The sequence below is a fragment of the Etheostoma cragini genome, chromosome 4, assembly GCF_013103735.1.
Source record: "Etheostoma cragini isolate CJK2018 chromosome 4, CSU_Ecrag_1.0, whole genome shotgun sequence".
Classification (NCBI taxonomy): domain Eukaryota; kingdom Metazoa; phylum Chordata; class Actinopteri; order Perciformes; family Percidae; genus Etheostoma; species Etheostoma cragini.
The window spans coordinates 941929-949763 of NC_048410.1; the positions used below are offsets into that span (position 1 = coordinate 941929).

Genomic DNA, 7835 nt, shown 5'->3' on the forward strand with positions numbered 1-7835 from the left:
TGTGCTGCTGTAACACTGTAATTTCCCATTTTTTTGGGATCAATAAATATCTATCTATCTATCTATCTATCTATCTTCCTTCACAGCATGGTGGAGGAGGGTCTGGCTAGTCCCCACAGCGTGGTGGAGGGGGGTCTGGCTAGTCCACACATCGTGGTGGAGGGGGGTCTGGCTAGTCCCCACAGCAAAACGTGCTCTGGTTTATAATAATTTATAATTTATAATTATCATTATAATAATTTATACTTTACTGATCCCCAGTGGGGAAATTAATTAATTAATTTACACTCTGTTTGTTAGTATCACTACACACAGGCCTGAAATACACACAGACACACACACACACACACACACACACAGGACCTATTCATGCACTAATGGAGAGATGTCAGAGTGGGGGGGGCTGCCAGCTGGACCAGCACCCTGAGAGGTTGGGGGGTGGGGGGGGGGGTGGTATGGTGCCATGCTCGCATCTCTCCAGCTACCGATTCCCAACCCCCTACAGACTGAGCTACTGCCCCCCCCCAAAAAAAAAAACATAACCGGCTTGGGTGGCGCTATGCGCCAGACGGAGCCATGGTGCCGCTGCAGAATCACCTCAGGAGGGAACTAGTTTTGGGGGGCATGTGTAGGTTCAGTAGATTACAGATTGTTATAATCCCAACAATGTGAAATTACAGAAGCAACATATCAGACACAGCACTCATGGAAACTAGATATCATGAATTAATGGAAAAACTAAAATTTTATTAAAATTACAATCAGCAACCCCATTTAGCCTGAATGAAATGTGTTTTTGTTTGATAACCACATTTTCAGACACTGCACCTGTGAGATTAGCAGTAGAATCCGGCTCCTTTGATCAACAATAGTCAAATAAACGGGGTTACCTTCAAGATATATATGTTGAAATAAAAATATATACAAGACACATGCTAAAGTCATATCATGAAACTGCAGTATTAGGATACAGGTTACACATTTAAATATATTAATTCATGAATATTTACTTAAATAGTCCATTTGTATATTATAATGTGGTGAGTGAGAGGACAACTTTATAGATTAAAAGGTTTACAATCACAGAGTAATGTTTATTTATGTATAACTATGACAGGTTTTAAATATATATTATATGCAAGGTATTAAAAAGAAACAAATGCATTCATTTGTCAGGCCCTGACACAGTTTATTAAAACCCCAAAAGCGTTTAAGTAGTGTCGTGGCGCCCTCTGGTGGACACGAGCAGGAACTACACTACAAACAGTTACACACATCCATTAAACACCAGCATGCACTGAGAAAGTCTGGGATTGGAGAGAGCATTAAATGCTCTTCTGAACAAGCACGACGTCTAACCTTTAGACGAAAACACTCTTTAATGTTATTTTAAAAAGATAAACCGCTAATGAAGTTTACTTTTGACTATCAAATGTTGTTTATCGCCTGTAACTCCGTGATAAAAGGACGAAGGGTAGTTGGCTGAGCAACGGAGCTTAATATCTAACTATGTATGGTTAATAATATGTTCCATGTTTTGTCCATATGATGTCCTCTATGAGGACAGCAGACCCAGGACATTTGTGCATGTGGCTTGGAAAAATAAAAAACTCTCAGTTACACCATGAGATCTAATATGTAAAACCATTGTGTAAACTCAGCATATTTTAACCTTTAACGCGGTGAACGCAGTCGGGCTTCCAGCTGAACACCTACAGGCTGCTAACAGCTAACGCTAGCGGAGGTAGCATGGAGATGCGTTCAAGGTCTGTTCCGTAAAAATGAACATTGGCCAAAGTTAAGTTAAAACTCGATGTGTTCACATGTAATCTTGTAAAATATATGAAATTAAATAATACAATCATTCAATGATATAATATACATGTTTTATATAAGCTTAAAATAAAAATAAGGAATTTTGATCATTACAAAAGCTGCATTTGTTTTCAAGCTATAAAAATATATTAAAATATAAATTTGTTGGATGTATATATTGTGTATTTCCTTATGTACTTCTTTAATCTTGTTTGTAATGCACAAGTTGTATGTAATAACTAGTTCCTCTGTGAGTTGGTGTCCGAAATGGCTTTCCCTCTTGGAAATATTTTCCTTACGTCATAAAGTGCATTTCCAGTGTTTGCTATTATGCATATTTGAGTTTTTATGTCTTAATAAAACACATTTATACGCATTTCACCCCTAAAATGTTAGGCCCTGTCATACAAATTTGTAAATGCCAGAAAGGTTTCTTAATGAATTTCTTTGATACAAACAGCATTTTCTTATTGATCGTATGCCCCTGATTGGATCTACATGGTTTTGTAACTCCTATAAGAAATATAAGTGACTTTGTGGGTAATGTAGTTGATAGTAAGCAGAGAATAACCACCATGCACTCTAAAAAAAATGTACCTTTACATCTCGGATTTTTACAAATACGCAATGGTGGATTACCCCTACATTCATGTACACATTGAAATATATTAAATCATAAATATTTACTTAAATAGTCCATTTGTGTATCATAATGTGATGAGTGACAAGACTGACTTTATGGATTAGATGTTAGTTAAAAGCTTTACAATCACAGTGTAATGTTAATTTATTTATAATTCATGAATTGATAAAAAAAGGGATATAGTAATAATAATAATTGCATTCAATTGAATAAATTTCACTTTAAAAAGTGTCGTCTATGTATGAGATAAAAACATTTAAAACATTTAGATTAAGATAATAAAACCCTGTAAACATGTTTTAATGTGTAATTGTTTCCTGGCGCTCTGCGTGTAGTTCCTGCTCGTGTCCACCAAAGAGCGCCATGACGTCACTCACCAGCAGAGACGCTTCCTCTGAATGTAGGTCAGTGGTTACATTTAGTAACAGAAGAAGAAAGGATTAATGGAAAAATAACAATAAAATCGTAGTATTCAGAAAAAGAAGAATAATTAAAAAAAAACGTGATTTTATGAAAAGTAAGTGGATAAAATCATAAAATTCAGAATGTAAAAAAATATAATTATGAAGAGAAAATAGTTATATAATAATTAGTTAGTATAAAATCGTTTAGCACACACACACACACACACACACACACACACACACACACACACACACACACACACCTCTGAGTGCATCTGCATCTGCTATTCTGATTCCTGTTTGTGCATTAACATTAACTTTATTTCCAAACAGAAACAATTGCATAATACTTTCTTCCTCTTACTTTTTTTTGGGGGGGGGGGGGATCTCTGCAGGGTAAATCCAGACCGCTAGCTAGACTACGTGTCCAATCTGAGTTTTCTGTTGCACGACTAAAACAACTTTTGATTGTACACATTCCACCAAAACAACTTCCTTCCAGAGGCTGTTTTTTAGCGACACCGTTGCTCCGTCCTCCGCTTAGCGCCGCCCAACACGATTATGATTGGTTTAAAGAAATGCCAATAACCAGAGAACCTTTCACTCCCATCCCAGAATGCTGGGGGGGACTAGCCAGACCTTCCTTTGCAGGGCTGTGGAGGAAGGACTGGCAAGACAACACTCTGCTGCTCTATAATTATTCCTCCTGGTTTTAGAGAACGTGTGTGTGTGTTTGCAACTTACAGACATGCAGATAACCAGCGGAGAAGGGAGTGTGTTATGTTGCATGACGAGTTAATAAAAGTGTAAAGCCCAGTCCAAAGTCTAAAACCTGGAAAATACAGAGCAAGGACTATTTTTACTGACTTAGTAAATATTCAATTCAAAGTCAGTCAAAGTCAAATTCAAAATAGTGCAGAGTAGGACGGAACCATTTTTGAAAATAATCTAATAACAATCTTTTTACCAATATTGCAATTTAATATGCAATTATTTTTTAAGCTCTTTGTCTTCTGTGTTATTCAACAAAGACAAGCAATAAATCACGATATAGTATGAACAACACAAGATTAGATAGATGAAACCAACCAGGCCTGTATATCATGATGAAATTAGGTGCTACATGAATTTATCTTTTATTTAACTACTTCAAATCACACAAACTAAAGTGCAGATTGCAGAAATATAAAAACAGATATGTGGCTTTACACACTTCCAACCAGTAAGGTTCCTGCCAGCTGTGAGGGAGTTACACAGCAGAGCTACACAATCAGAAAATAAAAGATCATCAAAAACCTTTAAAAGAGCAGTTTCTGGGCTGTGACCAGAGTTAAAACCAGACTGGAATTTTTCAAAGATGTTGTTGGAGTTAAGGTACAACTGAAGTTGGGCATAAACCACTTTTTCTAGATCTTTAGATAATAAAGGTATCTTAGACACTGGCCTGTAAGAGGTGTTGTACAACGGCCTCTTTAAAAGCAGCTGGAACACACCCAGCTGAAAGAGACTTTATCAGATTTAACCCTCATGTTGTCCTCGGGTCAAATTTGACCCATTTTTAGTTTTTTTCATCACAAAAAATGAGCCTTTGAAAAAAGCTCAACATGTTAACATTAGAAATATCAAATAACCTTGGAAAAAACATTAAAAAAAAGCAACCACAACATTTAAAAAGTGACAAAAAATGTCAGAAAAAGCGATAACGTTTTTTTCATGGTTGACGGGAAGACAACAGGCGTGTAATTAGCACTGGGCTAACAGGTTTATGGGGCTCTGTTTAAGCATGTTTAATGTTTCCCATTCTGGTTCTGCGTGTCTCTGAGTTGTACATTTTATAACTTTTATGTCTATGTTTGGCCAAGCCAGTAATTATGTATATGTCTCATTCAGTTAGGTCAGTTTGTTGAGTTCATATCTTGTTTCGTTGCTGCTATTTTTGATTAAAGTTAAATTAAAGATTGTGTTGGCTTCTTTATTAGGCCTAGATATTAAGTTCTTGGTTTATATTGTTTTAGCATTTTTTGGATAAATTAAAACGCACTTTTAAACAAAAAAGCCTGTTCTCTTTGCCTTACTGCTTGGTTTCTGACACTGGCACACCACTGAACAGCTGTTTACTGGGTGGAAGTCTTGTGTTTTCCCCAGGACACGATCTCAGCTGCCCAGTCTGAAAGCCCTGTGTTTTAATACAAATACATTTTTGTATGACCTACAACTTTTGTCTGATTTCTTCTTTGTTTCAGGTTTCCCCGTGGGCTGTTGTGTGTCGGGTTATTTAGTGGCTGATGCGTCTTTGTCTTTGGACCTGCAGGAAATTAAATTAAAAAATGTTAAAGAAAAACGGGGATGGCTGACCACACCGATCAAGTTCTTTTGCACGTTGTGCAGCTGCACTTAGAAGTACATTAACTGATCAAATAAAAAGACCTACAAATGTAAACTTCAGCTTAGTATCTAAAGTTCCTCACACGACCTAGCTCAACTGCCACTTGGTGACTGATTGATCAACATTAACAGAAGAGCAGACGCTGATCAAGTAACAGGGGATCATCAAGAGATCATTGTGTTATTCTCAGTTAGTCAGCGCGGTCCATCAGAGGGTCCAGAGAGGGGAACTCAATCACAGACCATATCACACAATTAAACACATACAAGTCTTTTACTAAGCAGCTAGAATAATGGATGGTAAATACATATACATGTCAGCACTAAAACTATATATGTATGTATTCTGTTAGTTTGCAATCTCGACATACATGAATTTAAGGTATTTCCCCCCCCTCTTATTTCCCTACTGCTTTTATTGCTCTCAACAGCGATGTCTTTTCTAATCTTTGACTCTCTGCTGTGTTTTACTTGTAACCTGTTTGTTGTTGTGTTGCTAATCTTTTTGCTTCTGTGCTGTCTTGCTTTGGGCTAAGTTCTGCTCTGCTTGTGTTGTATTCTTGTTTGTATTTAAAAATACCCTTTTTGGTTAATTCTTTCATTTCTTAAACACATAATCATGATTTTATTGTCCCTTTCTTATAAAGACTCCAACTGCTTTGCTTTCACAATAGAGATAGAAGGTTAGTCTAGGGTTAACACTACTGGAAACTTACTTGTTCTTGATGTTCTTTCGTAAAAGAAAAGCTGTTGCTGCAACTCCAACTCCGACAGCAAGAATTCCAGCTTCAGTAAATATTTTGGTCCACGAGACTGAAACACATAACAAAAAGTTAGTATAGTTTGTTTATTTTGCACATGGGACTAGATATGTTCAGTAGATTGGTCGTATACGCATTTGAGTTCATTCTCATGAATGAGTTTGTACGATATCTTATGAAAACTTATGCATAACAGTTCGTATAATATCCTACAAAATTAGGCAACCAGTGGCCAGTGTGGCGAGGACGGGTGCAGAGCTCTGGGAGCTGTCGCTTGGGTCAGCCGCCGTTACATTTGAGTTTAGCAAACACAAAGTCAGCATCATGCAGGGACGGCAGGTGCATTTATACTTAGACTTCTCTTTATTAATCCTTGTTTGATAACAGCTGCATTTAGACACCAAAACAATAAGATCAGGGTTTGGTTTAAAGCATTCCTTTAGTTTTTCCCAGGAAAAGAACCCCTCCCCCACCCAGCTTGAGCGTCCTGTGTTGTACAGCAGCAGTCGTTGTGGTGCTGACAGTAATAAATACGTGCAATACACACGCATTACAGAGCTTTACTTTCCGCAGCTACATGTATGACTGGTTCATGAGAACAGCCTGAGACTAAACAGAAAGAACAGCTACATTTGCTGCTGAAACATATGAACAACTCAAGGAGGAATCTTACCAATAATAACCACATAAATCTCAGCATGAGTCCTACGGTTGGTTTCCTCCTGTGTGACGACACAGCGACAGTAGCCGGTCTGGGTCATAATAGTCTGGAGAGTGATGTGGTCTCTGTCTCCTCTTTCTGGGACCTGTGGTTCTTTAGCAGGAAGTTGGTTTCCATCTCTGTCCTGCCACTCTACTTTAAGTTTCGGAGCAGCACCTCGAACCTCACACTGCAGCAACACTCCTTCATCTGTGGCATCAATAACGTTGATGTCTGGCTCTGGAGCAACTGGGAACACAGTGGAAACAATTTTTACTAAGTAATTACAGGATTATACATTAGGGATGGACATTGGGATGTGAATCAGTGAGCGTGGTTGTTTCAGGTGAGTAAGAGAACAGTCTAATTGCTGGTGTATTGCTTCAATTTTGGTATTGGAAACCTTCAGGAAGATTGAGCAGCGTTCACCAGAGAGTTCCTGATGGGTTATGTTGTCAGGTGGCTGGAGGAGATCAACAGTGGAAAAGAGAGCCCTGGTGTTTCCTGGTCCTTGACTGATTATCTTTGCCTAGTATGATGTTTTTGCAAAATAGATTGCATTTGTATACTGATGCAGGTGTTCAGAGTCCATGTATTTATGCACAGTAAGAACAGTCTGTTTTGGCAGCTGCTCCTGGCGTCGGCCCAAGGATTTCACAACGTGGTTGTGTTGGTGTCTCTGGCACAAACAACATGTCCCAGCTGATCCTACCAGTGTTCAACGGGGCTGAGGTCAGGCCCCTGATTATCAGCACCTGGGGGCCCCAGAAGCTCAAAACCAGATTCAAGAGCAATAGCAAACCAAAGCTGTTTGGCATTGACAGAGACAGTTTGACTTTTTAGGAAACCCACATCCTCCGCTCTGCTGCTCATCCCACAAATGCATGTTCCTTACGTTTAAAAGGGAAATGATCAGGCTTCTTTCCAATGGTATAAGATTTCTTTGCAAGAATCATTGTTATAATAAAGAAATAATCTACCAAACACGAATGTCTTTACTTTGTGTGCAGCTTATAAAATCGCTTTGTGACCTTAACATCGAGAAAAACATTGAATTGGGAGTTGAGTATCGTTACATTCCTGTTAAGCATGTCATTTTCTTTATAGCTTTAATAAAAGTACTCACC

The 7835-nt window shown here is 38.2% G+C and overlaps 1 protein-coding gene and 1 long non-coding RNA gene across 2 annotated transcripts in view; one reads left to right on the forward strand and one right to left on the reverse strand.

The window, feature by feature from the left end:
• LOC117943120 overlaps positions 1 to 7191 on the forward strand; it is a 17961-nt gene extending 10770 nt beyond the window's left edge. Inside the window, exons 2-3 of the long non-coding RNA XR_004656292.1 lie at positions 6034 to 6038; positions 7181 to 7191. This is a non-coding gene — a long non-coding RNA (uncharacterized LOC117943120). The remainder of the gene's footprint in view (positions 1 to 6033; positions 6039 to 7180) is intronic.
• The window catches only part of LOC117943375 (V-set and immunoglobulin domain-containing protein 1-like), a 140546-nt gene that overhangs the window by 13238 nt on the left and 119473 nt on the right, over positions 1 to 7835 (reverse strand). The gene's annotated exons all lie outside the window — the stretch shown is intronic.